Consider the following 12,972-nt stretch of genomic DNA (forward strand, 5'->3'; position numbering starts at 1 on the left):
GAAATTCAGCAAAAGGACCAAGTGCTTGTCCATCACCCGTGTATCTACCATAATATTCACCACCCCTATCTGATCTCACTATTTTGATTTGTTTACCACATTGTTTCTCTACCTCCGCTTTGTATATCTTAAAAACGTCTAATGCTTCGTTCTCATTATGAAACAAATAGAGATACATAAATCTAGTGTAATCATCAAGAAAGGTAATATAATATTCTTGACTACTTAAGCTCATGTCAGGGCAACCAGTGTATATAATTTCTAATGTTTTTGAACTCCTATTGGTACCCTTCTTAGACTTGTTAGTCTGCTTTCCATTGATGTAGTCTAAACAAGTCTCAAAATTAGTAAAATCAAGAGTTTCTAGAACTCCAGAGTTTACTAATCTTTTAACTCTATTAATAGAGACATGACCTAGTCTCCTATGCCATAAGAGTGAAGATGGTTCCCTCACAATACTATGTTTAATAACTATTGCATCTTGGGAAGCAATTAAACTATATGGAACATGATTCAACATAATTTTAAATAGACCATCAACCCTAGTACCACAACCAACAACATCAAAATTCTTAAATAACTGAAATGAATTCATAACAAGGTTGAAATTGTATCCCAAAGATACTAGTTTAGATACAAAAATTAAATTCTTGGAAAAATCAGGAATATAAAAAGTTTGGTATAAAAACAAAATATATCCTGAATTTAACATTAATCTAACTGTTCCAATAAATTCAACTCTAGAAGGCATCTGGTTTTCAGAATAGATACAACATTCACATCCCATGGGTTTTCTTCGATTTAGAAAACCCTGCAAGGTATTAGACACATGGATTGCAAAACCATAATCAATCCACCAGCCATTATATGAAACACAAACATTAGATTCAAAGCACATAAGAGAGAGGTGATTACCATGCTTCTCCATCCATGTTTGCCTCTTAGGACAATCCTTCCTCATGTGCCTCTTCTTCTTACAGAAGAAACACTTAAGATTGTCCTTCTTCATGGTAGGTTTGACATTGTGTAGCTTTTCTTTTCCCTTCCATTTCTTATTGGAAGTCCGTTGGTTCATATTGGGACCACTAGCAGATTCACCAGACTCTCCCATCTCTTGCAATAAACGCCCCTCCTCCAAAACACACATGGTCAGACACTCATTGATTGACCACCTCTCCTTAAGTGTGTTATAGGAGATCTTAAATGGAGCATATTGCTGTGGAAGAGTCTACAAGACAAAGTGCACAATGAAGTCATTAGAAATCACCATCTTCAATGCCTTAAGTTGGGTAAATATATCTCTAATTTGCATAACGTGCTCATGCACCCCTCTCACATTCATTAGTCTAGCTGAAGCCAACCTACTGATGAGCATAGCACCCAATGCCTTGTCAGAGGTCAGGAATTGAACCTTAATGGCATCTAGGAAATCCTTGATCTTCTCACATTCAGGAATGGACCTATGAATCTAGGCATAATGCGAGACTTGATGAACATCATATTCAAATGATTGCATCGCTCCCATCGTTCATATAGCTCAACCTCTGCATTAGTATTAAATTCAGTAGGTACTCAAAGGCCTTGCCTTGCGAATGGCATAATCCAGATCACAACAGTCCAAGTTTAGTAGCACAGACTCTTTCCAATTGGTATAGTTGTCCCCAGTAAGTAAAGGAACATCATGATCATAGAATACAACCTTTTGTTCTATTACAAAGGAATTAATAAATATGCTTACTATAAAAAAGTTAGAGGCACAACCCATCAAACATAATTATTAGTCTACCAATGTACACTAATATAAATACATAAAATCGCATATCATAAAACCTCCCTGTGGGCAAAGATCTTACATACAATAATTTTATCTAAAAATTGATGAAACTAGAAGGTTATTGAAATTTCTCAATACCTGTGGGCTACTTAATAAATTACAACAACTTCCTATTTCATCCTAATCGTATATGAAGAAACAATATTTCCTATGGGCAAGATATCATGTCTCCATGCACAACTAGAATTCAATGTCATTTTCATTCATGTGATCTAAAGAATAATCATTACATATGAATATATTTTTCATAATGAAGATACTGTGGCTAATCCAAATTATTCAAATATGTTTTTCAATATGACATTTATCCCAAAAACAACAGAAAAACGCATGTCTTTGAGCTAAAAAATGGGCAAAAGCAACTACTAGACGAAATGCTGTCTAAACCAAATAGCTCACCTTCTTAACCAGATGGTGCATCGTCGGGCAGACGGACAAATCCATCAGCCCTTTGTGATAAATCAAAGTTACAGGTGCACACTGTCTGAACCAGACGGTGCACCGTCTCACTCAGACGGTGCACTGTCTCGACGGAAAACTACCTTCTGTCTTCGGAGACAGGATCAAAAAACGTCCAAAACTCACAGAATTTCAAAATTTTCAACATTCAAGACTTCTAATGGACACGAAAAATTCCCAATTTTTTTTAAAAACAACTTCTATAAAGGATTAATAGATCAAACATAAAAAATCTAAAGATCTAAAGCATCATGGATCATCCACAGAAAATTCAAAAACAATTCCAGGTAGAGGAAAAACTTTTGCTTTGATACCAAATGTAAGTTCTAATAATCAAACAGAGTAATCAAACTTTATTTAATATTGAAACTCAATAACCTAACTAATCATGCTCTTGATTCAATCATGCGAAAAACATGATAATATACTTACCTCTTGCCATGGAAACTTGTTTCTGGAAGTCGTTTGCAAGTTCCTTTCCAAGAAGATCGTCGTCTGCTACGTTGAATAAATCCAATTATTCCAGTTTTCTTTAGCAAACCCAATGATGGAGAGACGGGAATAATCTTGCAAATAAAACCAAGGACCAGAAAATCACAGTAAACTCTCTGTAGTTTACTTCTTAGAAATGCAGGTTCCGTAATAAGCCTCGCAAAATTGGTGTTCCCATCAAACACCTCCAGGTAATCACCAATGTAGTTACCTTGAATTAAGTTGCAATTCAAAAGTATGTTCGGGCCACATCATAATTAAGAGACTTAAAAGCTTTAATATTTATTTATTTAATTAAATGAAATCCAACATTTTTTTCTACCTTGAAGGAAATAGATAAATATGCCAAATAAAACATAATTAATGAGACAACATAATCTACAATTTAGTGGTTGTATCTAAGGATTTTGATTAATTTCATTGGACATAATTTGTTAGAGGCCAATCTAGCACCCAAATAAAAGACAAAACTTGATTTTTCTTTTAGTATTGTAGAGTGAAATGGGATTTCTAACTTGTGTTGGAGGGAGCTACAGAGTCAGGTTAGTACTTATCGGAGAAAATCGTCTATTTGAATCTCACCCAAACGGACCACTTGCAAGGCAACGAACGCCAAAAGGAAGGGAAAAGAAAAAAACCCACAACACCGGGAAACCCAGCCCCCCCCCACCCCCAGCCACGAGGCGGAAGGACCAGACCCCGGCACCCGGACCACGGCCCACCGAGAAAAACCACGGCCGGACGAAGGCACACACGCAAGAAAGGAAAACACGAGCAAACCAGAAGAAACCCAGGCAGACAACCAGAACCGGCCAAACAACACACCGCAGAGACCCCCCAGAAAACCCCAACCCACCCGCCGGCCCCAAGGACACCCCCCCCGCGCGGAAGAAAAAAATAAACGGAAGGAACAGAAAAAAACCCACCCCCCACAACCCGGCCCCAAGCCAACCCTCAAAAAGGAGAGGGGGGGGGGGCCGAGGGGACCCGCCATTAAACGGCCAAAAAGGGTTATTCCCGAAGGGCACTCCAAATTTTGGCGTATCAAGAGCCATGTCTTGGCCGGAGGAGATGTGCACAGCAGAGGATTTTTTTCCGTACTTATCATATACTTCTATTTGATATCTTACCCAAACGTTTATTTGACAATTTTGCATAGGAACTAAAGGTGCAGGGGTCCATGTAGCTAATCCAAAAGCACATAGCTGAAAAAGAACCATTGAAGCTATCATATTAGACATAAAAGATGATATAATCAAAATGAATTATGTTGAAAATTTTGTATTGTTGCTCCTGAATTGGTTCAAAGATCATCTGAGCTGACCAAAAACTTGATGTCTGCACATGAAAAGAACCGTAAGAGTGGGCCGCCTCTGTGGACAAGAAGCCACCTTAGACGATCTAGTCAGATTCCGGATCACACAATACCTCATATTGAGGAGTTAGAACTCAAAGAGCATTCAATGCTAAGAGTTGCTAGTCTTCTCCTTCAAATCAGAAACTTGCTGATTGAGTTTTGCAACTCATCTTAAAGAGATTTCTTCTCAGACTCCAACGTCAAGTTTTGTGCAGGTAGCAAGGCATTTTCATTGTGAAGTCTGCCCATTGTAGAATAGAATCAGAATTCAGCAATAGGAAGAAATGGAGCTAGTTCCAAGAGGAGAGTCCCAAACCCAAATCTCATAAAGATTCTAGGTCGGTTTCAACCGTTTCCTCGCAACAATTTATTTATTTATTGACCACTCTAAATTCCGGAAAATCTGAAAAGTCCCCTCTCTTTCTAATTTTGAAATTTGATTCTTAATAATCGATTTATTATTTATTTAATATTATTGATCCATAAAGATGGTCTTTGATTTGCTCCTTAATTTTTTATATTTAAAAAAATATAAAAATGATAAAAAAGAATAAGGAAACCCATGGGATTTTGCTTGGAGGCCAAGTGCCTACGTGGAGCAGTGAATTGCTAAGATTTAAAGTGGGTATTAGATTAAATCTTGACTGTTCATTATGAGCATGTGCTCTAAATATCAACTTAAGTAAAAATAAACCGTTTTTATTTCAAACGAATTGAACCATATGAGGTTCAACTCGAACCAAACCAACATCAGAAAAATAATTTCATTCAAAAGGCAAGATTCAAAAAATCCAAAAAGCTCATTTCGACCAAACCAAACCCCAAATCATATTTTTCCTAAACGCTGAAGCACAGAGAAGCAGAGAACAGGAGAAACCCACAGCACAACACAAAAAGTATTGCACTCTTTTTAGCTAGAAAGGAAAAATATATCTCAGGAACCCTATCTACAATCACCCCATTCACACCTGCTAGATGTTGCAAGTAAATTGCTTTTGGCACATTGTTCAACTGACCATAAGTTAGCAGTGAAAGATTTGCTTCTCTGATATTGTTTATAGCTCTTCGATTCCTTAAGATTGCTTTGACATCTGAAACAATCCCTTGCAACCCACAAGCCAAGCGAGCTTTAAAGCCTCCTCCCAGTGAATTCCTTCTCATATTAGTATAAATTTCAGATCCTCCATCAATCAAGAAGAAGACAGGGTAGATGCTCTGCAACTCTCTAATCAACCTTGCTGCATCAGGTTGGAATGTTGAGAAGATAACAGGTCTTTCTTTGACATATTCAAAAACCACTTTTAAGATTCCTTGAATAGTGTTGTGGGGAACTAAGGTCCCGAGTCCCCCCCCCCCTCGGGAGAGATGCACCTCCCTCGGGCTGGTGCATCTCTTCCCTCATAAAGGGTCCCGAGTGCCTCACTCGGGACAGATGCACCTCCCTCGGGCTGATGCATCTCTTCCCTCATAAAGGGTCCCGAGTGCCTCACTCGGGACAGATGCACCCCTCTTTGTTATCTGGTTTCTTCCCTAAAGAAGGTTCCGAGGGCCTCATTCGGGAGAGACACCTCCCTCTTGGGAAGGTTCATTTATTCGTTGGAGAAGTGCCTCACTTGGGAAAAATATATATCTATATCCAACTCTAACATTTCTCAGAAGACTCTCTTGACTAAGTCAAGAAGAGTTAGTTATGCATAAACACTCAGCATATCTATTCCGAGAATTGGGGAGGTGAGCGCGGCATAACGGCGTTATCAGGTGCGACAAAGAAGGAGCCGTTATTCCACTACTCCACTCACTCCTCAACTATCGATCCGGAATTTAAGGAATCGCCGCCTCCAGGTAACTTCTATATAAACCTACCTCCTACATGGAGAAAGGTAACGAGAACTTTCAGAGTACTACCATACGTCTTGAGAACCTCTCAAGAACCATATTACCAGGCTGATTTGAGCGTCGAGGCGGTTCCCCGGCCAAAACAGGCCGGACCGTCTTCTTTCTTGTGTGTGCGGGCATCTCAGTTATTCCAACTTAGTTGGAGAGCTCTTAAGGTGGTCATCTCAATATCCGGCTCTCGAAGAAGTTCTAGACGCAACAAATAGCATGGATGAATTCTTCATCTTGATAAACAATCTCATCATCAAATTTCAACTCAATATTGAAACCTAGTGAAGGATTCACATTCTAAAATGCCTCCTGCAATGTACGTAATGCATCATCTTGTTCAACCTTCCAGCTCAAAATCCTCTGATCTTCATCCCTTCTTAACAGTCTTCTTCCAACCTGAATTTTCAATAATGTCAGTAAGAATCAGATATCAATATTAGTTTCTTAGATGGTTCTTGAGAAAACCCAAAAGCATAGTCGAATTAAAAGGCAAGATCAATTACATTTGAAGACTCTGGTTGAGTTCCACAACAGACAAATTCAGCTAAGTTAGCTCCGTAAGTCTTCTCTCTGAAATCTCACCATTTTCTTGTTCTGTAATGATGAAGTTGTCATGGAAGATGACTGGGTAATCATTTTTTGGTCATCTGAACATCCAATTCAATGAAATCAACTGCAAATTTTCCAGCATTGTTGAAAGATAGAATTGAATTCTCTTTGATTTGATTCAGCCTTGAATCTGATGACTCTTAACACGTTCATTCCCTCCCTCTATGTCCAATGACAAGAAACTTTGGCCATTTCAAGGATGCTTTGTTGACATTACAAAACATGCTGGAAGTTTTACCCGAAGAAACCTGGATTGTTCACTGAAATCAAACTCACCCACTTCGTCAGAGGATAATAGTTTACAAAGAGATCAAATAGAAAATCAACCACTTAGAAAATTTTAACCCAAATCGATCCCACTTATTTTCAAACCCAACCCGGAATCCAGAGGTTCACAGAGAGAAAGAGAATTGTACGGACTTGATTTGCCTCCCTCCCTCTCCCTTCGGTGGAGCATTACAAGCCCAAACCTCTCCCTCCCTCTCCCGTCTTCCCCAACAGCTCCTGGAAGAAAGAATCACTGTAAGTGGTTCTCATTTTTTTGTTGAGAGCAGCAACAAATCCATCACTGAGGCTATTACAGTAGTTAAGGAAGTAAGTGGTGACGTCGTAGTCCCAACGTTTTCCTACCCCAGGTTTCATCCAGTGGGAAGGTATATACCCTGCCTTCAACCTCACATAATCTGCAAATCCTTCGATTAATCCGCCCTTCGGCTTGTCTGTTGTCGAAACGAGTTCTTTGAATTTTTAGATCCTGTGACTTGAATGAAAAACTGATATTGGTTTGGTTCGAGTTCAACCAAAGATGGTTCGATTCATTTAAAACAAAACGATTTATTCTTACTTAAATTGGTGTTTAGTGTACATGTTAATAATGAACAGTGGAAATTTAATGTAATACTCAACTTTAAATCATAGCCGTTCACTGCTTGGAGCAGTGCTACGTCCAAGCAAAATCCAAAAGGAAAACCCACAGGATTAATAAAAAGAATCTTGAGATTTAGATTGAGGAGGAGTAGGCGGGACACGGAGAACGTGAGAGTTTGAGAGCGAGAGAGTCAAATTTACTTTTATTTATTTATGTTAAAGAAGTAGTTATTTAGTATTTTGATAGCCAAAAAAAAAAAGAAGAGAAAATCTCTCTCGCTCTCAATTGTTCTCTCGGAACGGTTACATGGGATTAGTGGGATTAGTGAGGCGAGGATACGTTGAGGAGTGAGTAGTGCGGGTTTCACATTCACTTTTGGACTCTAACTTCTTCCTCTTCACCAAATTTCATCTCGCTCTCTTCCGCTTTCACTTATTCACTCAGTTCATCCCTATATCAATCATCCACTCTCTTCTCGTTTCTCGTTTCTTCTTCTGCCTGAGCTCAGCTGTTCTGTTCGAGTTGCACTTCTTCGATATTCATCTTATTCCGAGCTTGATCTTGATCGATGGATAGTCGCAAGAACCCAGACCTCGATGCCCTTCAAGGGTTTCGTTCTTCGAAGCCATCGGTATCTCCCAGCAAAGTCAGGAAGGTAACTATCTTACGGATCAAGCTCCCGATAGTAGCTGCTGCTGCACAAGAAGAAAAGAAGCCAAGTGCAGAAGGAGAACAAAGCCGTGTCTGTGAGATATGCAAAAAGGGTTTCAGCTCCGGCAGAGCTCTTGGAGGTCACATGAGAATTCACATACAGCTTCCTCACTCTCACTCTCACTGTCCGCCGCAAAAGAACAACCAAAACCCTACTTGTCCGGTATGTGATAAGAACTTCCCATCGATGAAGTCTTTGTTTGGTCACATGAGATGCCACCCTGAGAGGCACTGGAGAGGAATTCAACCCCCTACACCTACCGATTCGTCTGACTCAGCTCTCTCACACAAAGAATCGTCGTCCGAAGCCAACCACCACCACCAGCTGGATTCGTCCCTTTCCACCACTGCACCCTCGCGTCCTCGCAATCTTGCCGATTCTCTTTCCGGCTGGTCTCTCACGGCGAAGAGGAGCCGCCAACCCATCATCTCCGCTTCCGCTTCTTCTTCTTCGCCGGAAGATCAGAAAACCATATCGGACGCTGAAGCTCATGCCGCCTATCATCTCATGATGCTTTCTCACCGCGATCGTCCGACTTTGGATTTTTCAAACACAAACTCAAAACATACTCAGAGTCCTCAAAACTTGGGAGACTTGTCGAAGAAACGAAGAAGCGATCACAAGGATGAATCACAAGCACAAGAAAACCCACCCTCGTTACCAAAGAAGCTCAAAACCCATGTTGCCAGTGAAGACCCCATGAACAAGTTCAAGGTGAAGGCCGACGATTACCACAGGTCTGTCGTTCCCAATTCCGATAATCCTACGTCTACTAGATTTGCATGGGATTATTATGCAGCAGCAGGGGCTGGATTGGATCATCGAAACCAACTCCGTTTGACGTCTGACATGATTCTTAGTCAGAAATTGAAGCAGCACAAGAGGAGAATGAAGCGGATGAAGATTATAAAATTGAAAAGGTCCTTGGTTAAGATAAAATTGAAAAGATCCATGCTTGAGATGGGTAGTTCAGCTCAGCACAACCCAAGAACGACCGCGTTGTGTGGATTCAAATGCAGAACTTGTAATAAGACCTTCTCCTCCCACCAAGCCTTGGGTGGACATAGAGCAAGCCATACTATAGCGCAGAACAGTGCCAGTCACCTTGACAAAACCGCAATTTCAGGTCAGAAGGAAGACCGAGATCAAGAAACACAGTCACAGTCATCACATCGCTGTAAGTTTTGCAACAAGGTGTTCTCGACAGGTCCAGCACTTGGGCGTCATCAGAAGTTGCACTGGAGGAAGGCAGCTGAAGCTGTTCCATCCATCTCGATGGAATCGCCGGAGGATATCAGCAAGAAAACAAGCCGCTTGCCACTAGATTTCGACCTGAATGAGCTGCCTGTGCCAACCGTGGAAGACTTGTGATAATGAAGCTCTTGACTTTATGTTTCAGTAGAAAAATATATATACATATACATATTAGTTTCACTTTGCTTCTTATAGTTCTGTAAGTAACTTCAGTTACCTTGAGATCTCAATTCAGCATTTCTATGTATTCGGATTGAGCTATGTATCCACGTTTAGGTAATCCATATATCAAACCTGCAGGAGGAGGGAGTGTCCTCCATCTGCATGTGCAGGAGTTGTTGATTAAGTGCTTATTGAACTAATGCAGAAAATGTATAGTCAAAGAAAGAAATTTAATTTTGTTTTTGTTTCAGTAGCAGGTGAAGGTCATTCTCTCTCCAGAATTAAGAGGCTGAAAACTTGGTTTCATTCTCTCTTGATTTCAATTTTTTATTATTTTTTATTTTTTAACTTTTAAATTACTAAATATTATTTTCAATAAACGTAATTGGTTGCGAATGAAAAAATATGTTTGTCCTATTATGTGCAAAATAGTTAAGAAACCTAAACCTAACCATAGGACATGGCTGCTTTGTTGTAATACACTTCTTGCATATCAACTTGTATGTGAAACAACCCCTTCAATATAATGATGTCATTGATGTGCTCAAACAAAATGTTGTGAGATAACTCTAAGTGCTTGGCTTGTTTGGTAAAGAATAATGCCTCAGCAAACGCAGAGTTGTTGTAGTGGTGAAACCAACACCTCTTAGTTAAGAGGTTGTGGATTCGACTCTTGCTAAAACATATTAATATCCTCATCTCCCGACTTAATAAGCCCTTTGTACCAAAAACAAAAAAAACAATGCCCCATAGTATGGGTCAAGAATTAATCTTTCATTTACAAAAAGAGTTCACCAAATTAGTGGCACTTCCCCTTCATATATTGGAGATTCAATATGCCTTTCATTCACTATTTTCAAACATTCACGAGAGTGTAATGAGTGACATCAATGAATAATTCATCCTTCCTCCCTTTTTTTCTTTTTTTCATATTAGTAATCTCATTGTCAATTTTAAAAGTGAACATATGCAACGAGGTCTTAAACATTTATTTATTTTTTTAAAGAATTGAGGTTGGTCCAGATCAACTTAGGCCCACCTTTATTACATCCTCAAGGCTAGTTTTTTGCGTAGAAGTTAAGTATATTGTAGCTTTGCCCCTAGCCATAAACGTTTTCTTGACACCTTGTGTGCTCTAAGTTAAATAATGAATATCACCATTTTAAAAAGTAACACAACATTAAATAATTTTTTGGTAAAATATCATAAAAGAATTAAATTAAAAAAATTAAGGTTGGAGGCAAATACATGTTTACTACTGAGATGATTGGAAATAGAAAAGTTGTTACCCCCCCTCCCCCAATGTTGACTGTTACTAGTTATATAAGTTGTATAAGTTCTTAGTTTCTTTGAACGTTCATCAGGTGCAAGCCATTTTCTAGCATTTAGTGTGAACATTTATTTTTTTCCCACTTAGTATTGTTTCAAGTCTATTGCTTGGGTCATCTTGCATGTTGAATTTCTCCCTTCGATTAATTTGTAAAGGCTTGCAAAATTTTCCCATTCTTATATCTTTCTCTATTGCTGACTGGCTAGAAGTTACAATTTTTTGAAAGTTTTGATTTAAAGTTCAAAACATTTGTTTATGTTTTTCCTTTTGGGAATAAGGGTTTTTTTTCGGGGGGTGGGGGTGGAAGTCGAATGGAGAGAGAAAATGAAGTTGTTCTTTTCCAACTCAACCTCTCAATCGCTGAAACACTAAATTTAGTATTATTGCAACATTGTATGATCCACAACCAAAAGATCCTCAGTTACTTCGTCAGTAATAATAAATACACAAAATGTCATAATTAAAAACAAAGAACAATTCAATAATAGGTTAAGGAATAAATGGTTCCAAATCCAAGGAAATAACACTAAATGATATCAAAAAATGTTTCATCATGTTTTATTATTGTCCTGTAACTTCTTAGGGTACTCTATCTCATATTTTTCGATCCACAGAGTCATGAGACCTTCTTTCATTGGCTTGTCCAAGTGGCAGACAACCCGGGCTCCCTTCTCATCAATAGGTACTATAAGAACATTCCATACGCCTGTAGGAAACTTTGTATTGATCAGGACCAGATTCCATTATCGCCTCCAATACCTCTTCAGAGGTATTCTCCTATGCATGACCTCTTCAGAGGTATTCTCCTATGCATGGGGAATTTCTCCCGTTTCTGTATAGACATATGAAGAAAACAGAGATAATCCACAAGGATGAGTTCCAATGAACTCAATAAGGCAACAATTCCATATATGTACCAAAATTATGTACTGAATAACAGATAAAATAATGAAATGCATCTACTAATCTAACCATGTGAGTTTCTATTCAAGCATACAAGTTTTAAGATGTACTACAAACCCTCATCTAGGTAGGTCTCATCACTCTGATCCCTCACGGATTGGCTGCCTCTGTTGGGATCCCATGTAAGGGGTACGATCCTAATCATCAACCATGGCAGGGGTATGAGTCGATACTCTCTCACCACAACCATTGGTTTGAATACTGACACATGTTGGGGATTCTAAACCCAATGCAAGGTCCTATGGTAACACACTACATGTGCTCCAAATATCTTTCTTTATACCTAGTGCACTGTTGGTTCAGTATCATTTTCCACCTAGGAATGTGAATACTTTTGGATACCCATGAGCCCAATCCTAACATATACAACCCTACTATTGCATGATAAACAGTGGTGTCACACCCCACCCGCCGGTCTTGGTTACCCGCCTAACAACCCATGGGTACGATCCGTCACAGAACCCACGGTCTTACCAATTGATAATAATAAATACAAGAAATAAATAATCAAGAGAAAGAGGAAGTTCAAATAATTAACAAAGGGATTACAGGAGCCCAAATACACCAATAAAATAATCAAATGAAAGTAATCAAGTGAATCAAAAGAAATATCGAGTTCAGCGGAAGCACTCAAGTAAACTAAATTATCTTCTTTCCAATTTCCTACTTTTCAAATTTATTAAGAAAGGGAGGGTTCTCAAATTCTTCTCCAAACGATCCTCAAAATATCTGGCAATCTGCCTCCTTTGGCCATCAATGGGTGCTATAAACGCACACCAAGCTTCCATAGGAGGCTTCGTGCAAGCTATCTCCATCTCCCATTGATGGTGCCACATCTTCTTCATAAGTGATGGTTCGATCAAACGAATTCTCTCCAATTTCCAACGACGTGAAACCATCTGTACAGTTTAATATAGTATACAAAGAAAGGAATGAGTTCTGATGAACTCAATAAGGATAACACATTTCTCATACATATATCAACATAATCAACATAATCAACAATGCATATATGAAATGAATGATATGCAGTAGTATATATGAA

The 12,972-nt window shown here is 39.0% G+C and overlaps 1 pseudogene; it reads right to left on the bottom strand.

Moving 5' to 3' along the window:
* Nucleotides 1–776: 776 nt before the first annotated feature.
* Nucleotides 777–6,862, bottom strand: LOC148999557 (glycerophosphodiester phosphodiesterase GDPD2-like; annotated as a pseudogene).
* Nucleotides 6,863–12,972: the final 6,110 nt, after the last annotated feature.

The sequence above is a fragment of the Hakea prostrata genome, chromosome 11 (genome assembly GCF_041222555.1).
Source record: "Hakea prostrata isolate BN-2017 chromosome 11, UWA_Hpros_2, whole genome shotgun sequence".
Taxonomy (NCBI): domain Eukaryota; kingdom Viridiplantae; phylum Streptophyta; class Magnoliopsida; order Proteales; family Proteaceae; genus Hakea; species Hakea prostrata.